This window comes from Aythya fuligula, chromosome 2 (assembly GCF_009819795.1).
Source record: "Aythya fuligula isolate bAytFul2 chromosome 2, bAytFul2.pri, whole genome shotgun sequence".
Classification (NCBI taxonomy): domain Eukaryota; kingdom Metazoa; phylum Chordata; class Aves; order Anseriformes; family Anatidae; genus Aythya; species Aythya fuligula.
In genome coordinates this window covers 29,129,467-29,144,506 of record NC_045560.1, presented here as the reverse complement: position 1 = coordinate 29,144,506, position 15,040 = coordinate 29,129,467, and the positions used below count along the sequence as shown (strand labels likewise).

Here is a 15,040-nt window from a genome sequence, read left to right as displayed (position 1 = left end):
GCACCGGCAGCCAAGGGGGCGGCGGGCAGGTGCCGTGCCGAGCCGTGCCGTGCCGAGCCTGGCGGAGGATCGGGTCCGGCCGCCGCTGCATTGCGGCTGGAGCCGGCGGCTCCCGGGGAGGGGCGGACGGCCGCGTGATGCCGCGGGGGGGCGGCTCCATGCCCGCGGAAGGCGGCGGGGGCGGCGGGGGGCACCGAGGGGCGCGGAGCCTCCGCTCCGCCCCGGGAGGGAGGGAGAGAGAAAGGGAGGGAGGCACCCGCCGCCCTGTCCCGGCCCCGGGAGCGGAGCGGTGAGTGCGGGCAGGGATGGGAATGAGAACAGGGATGGGGTGGCATGGGGATTGGGATGGGGATGGGGGGCAGCGGCGAGGTGCGGAGCCGCCTCTCACCTGCACCGTGCAGGGGCAGGGGGCCGGAAAGGGAAGGAGCCGGGAGTTGGCTCCGTATGGGATCAGCGCCGAGTGCTGCTGCTGGTGCTGCTGCTGCTGCGAGTCGCGGCCCGTGATTTCTGTTCCGCGGAATTTGAAGTGACGATTTAAGCTTAAAGGCGGCCGCGGTTGCGCTCTCCGGGAGGGCGAAGTAAAAAAAACAACAACGTGACGTGGAGCCACTTCTATAAACACCAAAGAATACGCTCGGCACAAGGAAACTGGCAAGAGAGGGTTTGCCAGGCTCTCCACAACCAAGCCTGCTTTTTAGGAGTGAAACTGTCAAGTTGCTTTGTTCAAGCAAATAGTTGTTGTCTGAAGGACGTGGGACAGCAATCTTATTTTTCAGATTACTCAGTGCGTGTCACAGGGCTGTAGTTGCCAGCAGAAATAGGGCCCAGGGCACTGCGCCTGGAGGAGCTGAGTGCTGCTACTTGCTTGGTCCGGGGGTGTTTTGTAACAGGCTCGGTGGGCTAGAAGTGTAGCAAGCAGGCATGTGGAAAGAGAGCAGCAGGGATGGGGACGGATGTGTCCCCCCTCCCACAGAGATTTCTTCTGGAGCACTCTTAAACAACCAGAAGGAAAGTAAAGAAAAAGGTAGGGTTAAAAAAAATCACTTTCATAGTTAATGCTGTTGGCATAAAGTTAGATTCCAGCTGATGGTGTTTTCTTTTAATAGCTCCGCTTAAGTGAAATGCAAATCTGTGGAATTAATAGAAAATGCAAGAAGGGTTCTGGGTTATGGATGCAGTTTTGTGGGTGGTAGGCACCATTTGATGTCGTTATGAGGTTGTGATAGGTAATTCTGAGTTAAAATTCTGCCACAGCTACAAATAGCAATTTATAAATCAGCACTAAGTTTGATGTAACTGTACCAGAGAAATTTATTTTACTAGACCTTTGCACTTCATTAAAAAATGTCCACTTTTTAAAACTGATCGGGTCATCTCTTAATTGGTAGAATAAGGCATTAAAAATATTTGCTAGTTTTGTATAGGTCAGACGACCTATTTTGTCATTTCCTAGTTTTACATGTCTTTTCTCAAAGATCCTGTTGAAATTTATTTATTTATTTATTTATTTATTTTTTCCCTGACAGATCTCCTGAAGGGCACTTAGAAGACAGGGGGACAAATGTTATCAAAATTACTTGAGAATGACATGCTGTAATTTAATAGCAGAGGATTTTTGAAATACAAGATTTGTTACTCTTTTGGCCATATTATTGATCTGATTTTTGGAATGACGTATTTTGCTAAGGCCATTGGTATTATGATATTAGATGATTGCTTCTGACTTCTTTTATCAAGATTTTTGTTTACTTGTTTTTGTTAGACCTGTTCTGACTTGAGATTCAGCAGACCAGTAGAGAAATTTTTGTTTTTGTTATCTGCAGTTTTCAGAAGTTTCACTGATTTTATGGCTATACAGGTATAATGCAGTTGTTCTCATGAGATGGAACTTGACCTTGCTTGGATATATTGTCATTGGCTTGGATTGAGGATTAATATTGTAGATTACTTGTACTTTTAAACTGAGGTATTTAGGGCATCTTTAGAAACTATCACTTTATTCCTCCTGTTTTGAAATGTGTTTTACCAGAACGCACAACATACGTACAGCAGAAATCCCAGCTGTGTTTAGGCACTTGGATCCACATTTATCTTCCCACATTGTGTGTTTTATGACAAGAGGGAGAAGTGGAAAGCTGACAGAGTGATAATATTCTGACATAGTAATTCTATGGGCTATATCTCATGTCAGTGTACCTTATATTACAGCAGCCTTACACACTGTATGTGTCACAGCTGGCCATAGCAGTGGGGGAAGGGAACTATGATTGCATCAGTTAACTCCTCCTTTAAATCCATGTGAGCAACAAAGTTTTTATTTGGATCCTACTGAAAAAATAATGTGGAAAAAGGAGAAATCAATATTGAAAATTCCTTGCTTTTCACTCTTCGTAGTTCCTTCGGTAACTGCTCAATGTCAATTGGGTGAAATTCCTTGATGCTTACCTCTCCCTTACCACTTTAGATTGTAAAAGTGCAAGTCACTGCTCTATTGCACTTAATCCGTACTTAATCAAGCTATTCAAGTTGTACTCTGAATGTAATCAGAAAGAGAAAGCATTTTAATTTTAATCTTAACATCTATAGCATAGTCTACCTTCTCCAGCTGTATTTCACTTGCATAAGAAAACAGTATCTAGAAGATACTAGGGATATCTTGGGGTTCTTTCCTTTAATAACATGAAAAAAAAAATCTTGCTTCCTTTCTTCTCTCATCTGCTTGCTTTTACAAGTCAAAGTTTGAAAACAGGTTAAATTTGTGGTGAAGGAGATGAAGAAAAAGATGGTCTGGAATGCTAATATGCACAAGCATCACAGCTTTCGATATGCTATTCTGGATTGTTCTGATGTAAAAGTTACCCTTTCTTCCAGAAGTAAAATTATGCATGAGATAAGTATATTCAATATTTTCCCTAAGCTGTCAGCTTTACTTATCATAACCACACAGTGCCTGTCAGAACTGTGCCCTGTCCGCAGGCTACTACAGGCAAGGAGGATGCCCCAGTAATACCAGAGGTGATTTTCAACTTTTTTTCAATTTGCAGACCACTAAAAATTTTCCAGTGGAAGTATGGAGATTTCCATATTAATGTTTAACTTGTTGTCAGTGGGCCTTGCTTTCTTAACTATGTATAGTAGACCACTTGCAAGTCATTGGCATGTTACAGATTGAAACTTACTGTTGTAAAATTTTTACATCAAAATTTTGGATTCAAAATGAGAATCCATTTTAATATTCACATGGTTGACTTGTGGTTTGTGAATGTGTAGCAGCTTTCTTAAAATTTTTGGAAGAAAACCAAACCTCTCTTTGCAAAGTCATTTTTTTTTATTAAAATGTTGATGTTCAAATTGGTGAAGCTGAGGCTTTGGAATGATGTTGTAATAAATTGGCACACGTATTCATAACATATGTAAATTTTGTTCTGTAATGGAAATTTAGAGGGTGGTTTGGAAATAAAGGAATAATCACCTGAGCTGCTGATGTAATGGGAAATACAGTTTTATGATGCCTTTGAAGAGAGAGTTTTGAAATATCTAATAAAATACAAATGTCATCTCACAAAACCTACAATGAGGCAAAATGTTGTGATCACACATGCTCAAGAAGAAATAAGTGAAATTGGACTAGGTGCCAAGAAGAGCTAACAGGATGGTCTGCAGTGAGCTTTCCTTGCCCTAGAGATATAGGAGATGCTTTTTTTTTCCTTTTTTTTTTTTTTTTTCTTCCAAGTGAGGTGAAAGCTATAGACACAATCTGTGGCTTTGGGAGAGGATCGATAGATGGGGAGCAGAACCTGGTGATAATCACAGAATTTTCTAGGTTGGAAGAGACCTCAAGATCATCGAGTCCAACCTCTGACCTAACGCTAACAGTCCCCACTAAACCATTTCCCTAAGCTCTACATCTAAACGTCTTTTGAAGACTTCCAGGGATGGTGACTCCACCACTTCCCTGGGCAGCCTGTTCCAGTGCCTCACAAAAAACATTATTGCACAAGAACAACTGAATATGTACTGCCCCTGAATAAAGTTTCCTACAGAAATTTACAAAATGTTTTCCTGTTAGAACAAGTGGATTCTGAAGCACTCAGTGGCAGCAGAGAGGGATAGAGAAGCACTACAGAAGTTTTGAGATAAAGTTTTTCTATTTTACAGAGGGAATTATATGTTCAGCAGCAGAATAGGCCCAGGGAAATTGTTGCATTTAACTTCTGTCAAAGCTTTAAATTTCATGGCATGTAATGTGCCAATCCAGTTCCCATTCAGTCTGTTTAAAATGCAGCTTCAGAAATCCTTTCTTCTTTTTTTTGGCTCTTGCCAATATTTAACCCCCTCAAGTAATTTCTCCTCTTCTACATTTATTTAAGCTGCTTGTTTGTGCCTGAATAGGCTAAAGCCATATTGTGTGCAGCCTGTCTCTATCTTCTTTTTCCCTTTGCCTTTCCTCCAGCAGCCCTCAAGTCAAGTGGGAGATGAATGTCTCCTGCTTTCTCACTCCTCACACTGTGCTTGAGATGGGCTCCCCCTCTTTGTTACCTGATGAGCTCTCATCAGTTCCTCCTGAAAATGCAAAATACTTAAAATTCTTTCCAATCAGAATCCTTTTGTAAGATGAACATTAAAAAAATAGATAGTGTAGATGTTTTAAGACATTCTTCTCATCAATAACAGTTAGTAAAGTGTTCCCAGTGGTTTGTGGAGCTGAACGCTGATATCAATAGAGAATTTTAAAAGGAAAGTCCAGACAAGCTTAGAAGAGTGTTAATGTGCATAACAAAATGTCTTGTTTTTTTTTTTTTTTTTTTTTTTTTTTTTTTTTTTTTGTGGCATGCTAGGATCTTCAGCAAAACTGATTGCATTTCAGGTTATAACACAAGCTGTCAACATTTGGCTTTCAACTGTTCATTAGACATAGAATCATAGAACGGCTCAGGTTCAAGGGACCTCAAAGATCACCTGGTTCTACCCTCACTGCCATGGGCAGGGACACCTTCCACCAGACCAGGTTGCCCAGAGCCCCATCCAGCCTGGCCTTAAACATGTCCAGGGATGGGGTATCCACAGCTTCTCTGGGCAACCTTTTCCACTGCTTCAGCACCCTCTGAGTGAAGAATTTCTTCCTTGTAGTATAAAACCATTACAGCCTGTCTACTGTTGCACTACGATTCCTGGGAGAGTCCCTCCCTGTCTTTCCTGTAGGCCCACGTTAAGGTGGGCCTAAGTTAAGTGGTTAAGGCCACTGTAAGGTCTCCCTGAAGCTGCCTTCTCTCCTGAACAACTCCGACTCTCTCACGCTGTCTTCATAGATGAGGTACCCCAGCCCTCTGATCACCCTTGTGGCCCTCTGGCCTCACTCCAACAGGCCCACGTCTTTCTTATGCTGGGGACCCAGAGCTGAACACAGTGATCCAGGTAGGGTCTCACGAGAGCAGAGCAGAAGGGAAGAGTCACTTCTCTTGACCTGCTGGCCTGCTTGACCTACTTTTGATGCAGCCCAGGATGGATCCATTTTTTATTGTTGTCTATTATGAACACGTTGCCAAGGGAAGTGATGGAGTCACCATCCATAGGGGTGTTCAGGGAAAAGTTGGATTTGGTGCTTAGGGATATGGTTTAGTGGGTGACATTGACAGTAAGGTGGTGGTTGGACCAGATGACCTTGGAGGTCTTTTCCAACCTTTATGATTCAGATCATAAGCAGCTTCTCTTCCTTTGTGTTTACAAATAACTTTTTTTCTGACTACTCCGATGTCTTTTGATATCTGTATCCCCAAAGCTGGAATAATCAAAAGTTTAAACTTAAGTTTTTAAGCTAATACTTCTGATGTGTCAAACTTCTAAGTATATAGTGTGTATTAGTATTTTAAGTGTCTGTATTTAAAAATAAATGGCATTATATTGTTTTTTATTATATTAAGACTTCTGAATAGAAATTTCATGGAATGTTTAATATTAGTTTTGCCTAATAACATTTCAGCAAGGTTGTAGAATTATTTATTTAATTTAGGTTAAAGTGCCTGGGGGAGAGAATAAACACATGGTTATTGCCTCAAATAATTTACAATATGAGGTTTTTACTATGCAAAGTGTAAATTGTATTATCTATCTGAAATGCAAATGATTCTACTGAAATCTATAATAAGGAGGAAAATTTACATTTTGTGTAAAAAAAAAATCAAAATAAGGAAGAATGACTTAAATGAAATCACTAGTTTTACTTGTAAAATCTATGAAATGTAGCTTGTATTTCTCTCTCTCTTCTCTCTCCCCTTTGTGTTTTTATTATGTGGAAGTCTTGGTTTTGTTTCATTGAAACAGAATGAAAGTGATCAGGAGATTACCCAGAATAGGTCAGTAACAATTTTGTCATTATGTTAACATTTATGTGTATATAGGTCTTATATTCCTATCTTGAGATTAGCCAGTATCATAAAAAAAGGTTGTCAGAAATATCTAGTTTTCAAAAATTAGATTTATATAAATACACTTCTGGGTGCTGTGATTCTTTGTTTAAAAATGTGAGGTTGAAGTCTTTTTATTGAAAAAGTTTCTCTCCCTTTGCTTTCAGTGGGACTGAAAGTCTAATTACAGTGTTATAATCTCCTGCCACTCTTTGAGCTCAATGCTGTTACTGAACAGAGGAGATGTATTCTCCCATTGACTTTAATGTGTGTAAGATTGGATTCTAATAGTCCAATAGCTGTGTAATTTGGTGTTGTTCCTCCAATTAAATACAAAAAGATTAATCTCAGAATAATAGCATATGGGTCAAGACATTTTGACAAATCCACTATAGTGACTGTGATTATGTGAATTATTGGTCGCATGTAAATCTTCTTAAAGATGATGGATGGAAATCCCAGATAGAAATGGTGGTAACAATACACCTTTTGTGGTCTCTGAAATTAATTTAATAAATGTTTTGGAGACTGACTAATATACATGTAATGACTTCTTTGTTTAGGTCAATGTAAAGTCTAATATATCTTGGAGATTAATATTGATCAGGGTAAAGCCAAAATCAATCTTGGATTTTGAGGGTCGTTACACTTGGAAGTAGGATGCAATACAGAAGATATGCATATATTAGGTTGTGGAAGGCATATAGAAAATTATGGAAAAAGAAACTTTAAATTAGTTGTAGTATCTAAAAATAAGTGGACAACCTGTTAAAAGATTAGTTACCTAAATAAGTAATCAGTTAAACTTCTTACATCTTTTCTTAGTTTAGGGGTTGATATCCAACCTCCTTGTAGTCAGTATTAAAGTTCCCTTTTGCTTCAGCAGAGGAGGAATGTTGTTCTCCCTGTTTGAGTTCATGAGCTGGTGGTGTTGAGGAAAAGGTTAGTCTATCTTTGTATAGAAATAATTTTTTGTAAATGGTATTTTTTTTTCTGTCTTGGCTGTCTTTCTTAGATGTTCTGGTCAAATTGAATCTGCACAGTTTGAGAAGTGCATGCTTAGAGAAGTGAAAGAGGTAAATTACAATACAGTGTACCCTTCAAATATTGCATGGTAAGCATAATCGATTTCACTGAAGGTGAACTAGTGCTGTTTGCAAAATAAATGTTTGAATAGAAAAACTTTTTAATTTTTTTTTAATCAGATGCTTTTTTTTTTCTTCCTGATATAAATTATCTGGCCTGGGTACCATATCTAAAATTAATAGGCTGGAAGTTTTAAAGGTCTTCAGTAAGAGTTTTCAACCAAAGTAATTCTTTCTGAATATTTGACTTTATTGAAATGTATATTCTGTATAAAGTAAAATAGTTCAAAAAGCTTTCTTTTTTTTTTTTTTTTTCCTTTTTCCAAAGATTCCATTGCAGAAGAAATTTTATTTTCACCTCAGATTTTCAGAGCATGTTAAGATAAATGAAGGCTGTACTATTTATCTTCTGCACAAAAGTCATCTTCTGGTACAACTTCAGAGAGCTTCAGATAATGTTCTCCACAAGTAATTGATATAATTCCATTGATGGCAGATGATTTGATCTATCATCTAGCCTTATATGTATGTCTCAAAATCATAGTTATCTTGATAAGTTATACATTTATATTTATAAATGTGTTTATATATCTATAAGTATATATATATATAAATGTGTATATATATAATATATATATACATATATATCTCATATGTGTGTATATACTAATATATAAGATATATATATATAAGATTATATATATATATATATGTATATACTTATATACATATATGTATCTTAATGATATATCTGACTGCAAAGGGAAGTTTTGGATATTATCCCATCAATTTGAGAGACCTGAGGTCTTGTCCTTGAAAATGATAGCTTAATATGAAAATGCAACCTGTTGATATTAAAAATGATCTTAAGAGCTGCTCTACTAAAAGATATTTAGCTATTAATAAAGAGTTATATCCCAGGTACAGTATTAGTTTGTATTCTGTGATAGTAAAGTGCAAAGGTTATAGCTAGAAATTCTCAGGCTAGGGAAGTCCATTTACCAGAGCAGCTGTTCTTAATAGAGGACTTTTCCTGAATTTCTCGTGAATTATCCTCAAAGTAAAACTGCAGTGTGTGTATTAAGAAACTGTAATCTTGTTTGTACCTGAAATAACACTTTGAAGTGTATTAGCAGGAATTTTTAAAGAGCGAGGACTAATGATTTCTTTTGCTGTACTAAAAGCAGCAAATTCAATACAGTTACTTTTGATTTAAGGAAGGATGAGGGAGAAAAAATATCTGACAACTGTTTTTCATAATAAAATTGTTTAATAGTCAGAATTAACCTATTCTTGAAAATGCCTCAGAAAATATGACTTTTAGTGTAGAAATCTTCTTGCTCAAACATTTTGGATGAAATTTGCAAAAGATTATTTTCCAATTAAATATCCTCTGAGATAGTATTTAGGTCAGTTTTACTGATTAGAAGAAATTTGTCCAAAACCATATCTAATGTTTCCCATTATTCTGTTTCAAATGCTTAAAAAGGAAGACGATAGAACTGATTTAGAGTAGTCATCCTTTAACTTTTCTGAAAGAATGAAGCTGTATAGCAGTTATATTTCTGGAGTGGAAGTGAAATCCAAGCAAAAATGGGAAAAAGAAGACAGTTTTAGATTACTTAGACAGGTGCAAGGAAGATTATATTTTCTGGGTTTTGGTGTTTTATTATTTATGGATAGTGCATAAAGGTCAGAAAAAGTAGTAATTTTCCATTGTGCTCAACCATGATATTAGCACTTGCTCACTGTGGGAATTATTAATAAAAATTAATTATTAATAAGACACAGAAATCTATCTTAATCTAATCTATCTTGAGATGCCTAATCAGCCTTGAGATGCATATGGGTTTATCACAGCAACCTCTCCTTCAGAGTATGGAATTCCTATGAAAATGTACTTCATATGTGAGCCCTTTAATGAGAAAAGGTATTATCAAAAGTGATGCAGCTGCCTGATTTTTCATATAATTTCTTTTAATTTTTGATAGTTCTGTTCAAAATGGGTCAGGCTTTCACTGCAAGCTGACTTTGAGAAACTTTGGAATCAGTATGAAACTTGACCTACATTTTTGAACTGGGACTTCAGAAATTGGGCTGACAAAAATCAAGCTCTTTAAACTTTTTTTCTGTGTGTAGAAATGTTGTTTGGTCACTGGTTTATTCCCACTCAAAAGTCTGTGTATTAAATATGCATTTTATTTGTTAATTAATCGTATTCACTGTATAAAATTATTTTTTATGCTCGTGTAAGAGCATGGGTTGCTCAAATTGCAACTAGGTAGGTCTCTAAAAAGATCATGTATGTCTAAAAATTAGTTTTCTTATAGGTTTTGTTGCTTTTTAGTAATGGAATGTAGTGTTTTTGAAGTAAAACACTGTCTTGCTTTTTAAAACAGTAGGTTATTATATCACAAATACTTTGTTATAAACCTTTTTTTTTTTTTTTTTTTTTCTCTGTCTGACCTTTTCCAGGCCTTTCATGATCCTCTAGTAAGCTTTTGTTTTCCTAAACTTGCTGCGTAATAGGATGGCATATCCTCAGTCTTTGCCATACAGCAGAATCTGTAATGGTTGAAGATGAGTGATACTTGAGATTTTTGGCACTGACACTAGTATTTTGTTGTAATTTGATATTTTACACATTGACCTTGTCAGACTTAACAAGTTTTCTGTTAGCATGTACAAGGTTCACATAAATGAAAAAAATAAGCATAGAAAGCATCCAGAGTACAGAAACTGTTGGCATGATCTGATCCACTGACACCAAAGACAGTGGAAAGACTTTCATTGGTGTGGGTCTTCTTGAATGACTTTTATGTACTCTTCAGACCATTTCTAATCCATTAAATTGCACTACTTTCTAGGTGAACCTCTTCCAATGATCTGTGATTTTTGGTCTACAACAAACATAGCTTTGTTTGTCTAAGAAAAGTTTACTGGTTTTGTGATGCAGGTTCCCCTGCCCCACTAGAGTTTTTAGGAACACTTGGGGTTATCACTTCTTTTGTGTGTGTTCTGATTTAGGAAAGAAGCTGGTAATGACTTGAAGAGAACTTCATAGTTCTTTGACATGCAAGTAGCAATTTTGGTGACCCAGATGCTTGGTCAACTTGCAAAATCATTAGAAGCAACCTTATTTGGCAAAAAGAGCAAATATTATACATAGTTCTGCTACAAATAACTTTACATTATGAATTTATGAAGAAGAGAAGGATTAATTATGGGAAACTGGAATTAAATGCCTCCCATATGAATCATAGAATCATAGAATGCCCTGGGTTGAAAAGGACCTTAAAGATCATCTAGTTTCAACCCCCCTGCTCTGGACAGGGTTGCCAACCACTATATCAGGCTGCCTAGAGCCACATCCATCCTGGCCTTGAATGCAGTGGCTCCCATTGGAATGAGTGTATGCTGAAGGCACAACTTGTCATAGAAGTGCTACTGATGAAACAAAGGCCATTTTCTATTACTATTTCTTCTACTTCTTGCTAAATAAAAAGTGCAGACAATGGAGACTAACAACACTTACTGTAATGATGTAAAAGTAAATTCAAATTATTCAGATGAAGTAATTAGAATTCTTTTGTTGCTTAACTTTTTTTTTTTTTTTTTTTTTTTTTTTTAATCTAAACTTTGCTATGTATAATCTTGAAGTTAGTCCTATAAGCAGTTGCCTAATGTAATGTCATTTTATACTCTGAACCACATCTTAAGCCTGGCAGCCAATTGCTGTTCAGTGCAACTAGTATAGGAAGAATGTCTTTGGATAAAATTGCTTTGTGATGCCTTTAGAAATTAACTTTTGTCATCTTTTTTGCTTGTTTCTCATGAACAAAGGAGACATTTTCTCTCAGAGATATAAATGGAAAGTATGATAATGAGTAGAAAATTCCTTCCCATGCTCTGGGTTACAGTACAAAGAAAAAATTGAATTTCTGCTTTCAGACTTTATCAGCTGTTTGGAACAAATTCGGCTTAAGGTCACAGCTAAAACATTTATTTAACTAGTCTTGACGTAGAACTTTATATCTTAATAGGCTTCCAAAAGAAATTAATAATTCAGAAATATGTCTGTTACGAAATTATTTAAAAGACTGTTTTTAAGCTAATGTCTGTTATGAAATTATTTAAAAGACTGTTTTTAAGCTAATAGTCATTTGTTACCTATGTAATGTAATTTCTGAAGAAGAATGGTTCTCCAGTAGAAAATAATTTATGGCAAGTCTACAGTGAGTGAATAAATTGCCAGTCTTCAATATGTAAAACACATTCTTCTAGTTGCATGCTGTCATTTGTTCTTCTAACTATGTGTATCAGCTTAAACACTTCCATATTTAAGTTTGGACTTGGACACTGAAGGATGTAAATACATGGAAGGAGTTAGACTGCAGTTTGGTTTATCCAAAAATGTGCAGTGTGACCAAGTCCTGATAAATACTACATATCATATAATTCAGGGGAAGTTCTTTGATGGCTTCATTGCAGTTAGAAAACTTTCCTCCTGAAGGTCATTTAGAAGATAGAAAAGTTCATCACATACTTTAAAGTAAGGAGCTTGGTTGTCATGTTGGATAGAAACATTAGCAAATGCTTCTGCAGGAATTAATATTGAAGACTTCAGGAGTTTTTTAGTGTATATTTTCTATTTTTTTCTTATAGTATAAAAAATAATATGGCAGCTGCCAGAAAAGGGGGACTATTTTATTTTCCTTTATTAGTTCAAAAACTATGTTAGTAACCTCTAAATCAGTTACTGGACACATGTTTTTCTGCAATTCTTGATAAATTGCAAATAAGATTCCTTAGCTCTCAGTACCCTGAAAACTTAATGAAATGAAAACGTTGTTGGTGTAAAGGAGTTTTTAATATGTTAGATATTTAATACTGACCATTGCTAAGTTTTCTTATTTTTACATTAAAATTAAAAATACAGAATATACTAAAGTTATTAAAATGTAAAAACAAAATATTTTTCCAATTATTATTGATGGGGAATAGAAATGAAATTACATGAGAATTTCTATTTAATTAGATGATAGTTCTCAGAAAATTTTCAACATTGATAAATAATTGATTCTTAGGAAAGATTATAAGAAACAGAGGTAGCACATAGTGATGTTTTGCTTAGAGGTTACTATTGATTTCCAGTAGTCAGCAGTTTGGTATTTTCAAAGTCTAGATTTTTGCTTGAGCATGATGTTTAATGACTTATGCTTTACTACTACTACAACCATCCATAATTGTTTTCTTGAGATCCTTCTGCAACATTGAGCATTCTAAATTACTATCATTATTGCTTCATCCGTCTTCCAGAAAGTTTTCATTGAATGCTATAGATTCTTCTGGTACAATGCCGATAACCTTGCATCATTGTGAAAATGATCTTTTTTTTTCTTCTCCTTAGCCTTTTTTTTCCTGTCTCTTAATCAGATATTAATACCCATGTATCAATTATGATCTATAAATAAGCACACCTAAAATAATCCAACAAAATAATTTATTTAAGAGACTTTTACGAGGAATAGTCAGAAAGGTTTCTGGAAATTCAATATCACTGTGTTAACAGCATTACCAGTTCTCAAGTTCTTTAAAGAATGCTAGTAAATGCTTATTTTGATTTTTCTCTACAGAATTTATACTGATGCTTCTTCGGTATAATGTCTATATTCATATGTAGAATAATGCCATTCTTGATTACATTTTCAACCAATTTGCCAATTTTGGAAGGCAGACTTAAGAGCATGTTCCCTGTGTTCTCTTTGGGATCTTTTTTTAAATTGTCATCACATTTACTGTCTTCTGTCTTCCATTCCAGTGATATTTCTCATTTCAGAAATAAATATTTTCATATTTGGTCCTTCAGAGCTCTTGGATTAATGCATTCTGGTCCTAATGATTTGTTACTATCCATTTTCTTAACTTGTTCTAGAACCATTTTTTTTTTTCTTTTTTTCTGACTCTTCAGTTTGTAAAGTTTCTCAAGCTCATTGTACAAAGAAAAAGGGGAAAACAAACAACCCATCTCTAGAATTAAATCTCTGAGCTGTTTGCCATTGCAGGGGACTCATTTAATTTTTTTTTCATTTTTTTCCTATAGCTTTATTTTACTTTAGTACTTTTTTTTTTTTTTTTTTTTTTCCTTGATTGGTTAGGGGGAAATTGTTTATTATGCTTATTATTAGTCTCTGTTTTAAAATGTTGTCCAAAGTTGTTTTGGCCACTCTTCCTGTAGTTTAAACTTGCTGATTATTTTTGCATTTGACAGGTTTTTGCGCTTGCCAAGATTGGGATGTCCTTTTGCTTTCCTTGTAACACTGACTTTTTTTTTTGGTTCTGTTAAACTTTTTGATAGATGATACACCAGTGCTGTATGGCTGTGATTAATTGTCTTTAGATACACCACTGTTGTCTTTTAAACTGACTATAAAGTTTTTTAGACTTTGTATATAGGTCTCCTATTTAAAGTTGTTAAAGGTGGTATAGGTCAGTCTTACTAAGGTGATGTAGGTATTATTCTAGTTCTCAACTGTGGTGGATTTGTTCATCTTTTGTGATTATTTTGAATTACAATATTATTACAGAATGGCCCTTCAGTAACAGTGGGTTTGAATAAAATCCCATGCAGTACTGAGCCCTGAATGAAGTGTTGTTTCTCCTATTTGCTGTGTTTTTAACAGGTGCTCCACTTTTATCCAATCTGATTATGGGGAGTGACAACTGCAGGGAGACACTCTTACTGTTGCATTTTTCTGACTTTCTGCTTTTACATCCTCCCCACCCACCTTTTTATTTTATTTTATTTTTTTCCAGCATGCCATTTGTTGATGAACAACGTAGCCCAAATGCCACACTATTTTCAATTAAATACATAAATTTTGCTTCAGCAGGATGGGACAATCATTCCTTATGAATAAGGAATAATTCTGTAACTTTTTGGAAAAAGTAGCTGTGACTAAAGTTCTAAAAAGAAACATGCAATAGAAATACAGTCTGCATAGCTGAGTAAAATTCATACCTTTGTCTTTTGCCCTGGCTCTGGTTGCTCCTTCTGCACTTGCCATTGTATTTTGAGATTTATTCAAAAAAATATTAAATGTATTCTTTTTCTTGAAACAGCTTTCTGTGATATGAGAATTGCAGGTTGAGAAGCAGCACCTGTATGTGTGTATTCATCACAGATGCAAACAGTGCCAGTAGAGCTTTTTGTTCATAAGCCAGTGGTTCAGTGAGAGTGTTGGCATGATCCACGGGAATCTGAGTGTGTCCTTTGCAAACCCTTAGCTGGGGGCAGAGGGAACTTTCTGTCATTCATGTCGTGTTTTCATGTAGCAAAGCAGGAGAGACTCACTGGCAACAGAGTGCTTTCAGTGAGGGTGAACATTAGACCCAGGTAAAAATTGTCTGCGTTCAAGTGCTGTGATTCAAACATTTTGTCTAGCAGGCACATACTCTCTCAAGAGTATGTACTCTTGAGAGATCTGATTTATTGCTTGTATGCAATAGTAATGCTGCTATTTCTCATGCATTCAAGTATTCAGAGGATTG

The 15,040-nt window shown here is 36.1% G+C and overlaps 1 protein-coding gene across 4 annotated transcripts in view; it reads left to right on the top strand.

The window, feature by feature from the left end:
* Positions 1-233: 233 nt before the first annotated feature.
* THSD7A (thrombospondin type 1 domain containing 7A) overlaps positions 234-15,040 on the top strand; it is a 295,397-nt gene continuing 280,590 nt past the window's right edge. For all 4 annotated transcript variants that reach the window (XR_004252908.1, XM_032181674.1, XM_032181675.1 and 1 more), the window contains exon 1: positions 234-289. The gene's annotated coding sequence lies outside the window, so the exon portion shown is untranslated. The remainder of the gene's footprint in view (positions 290-15,040) is intronic.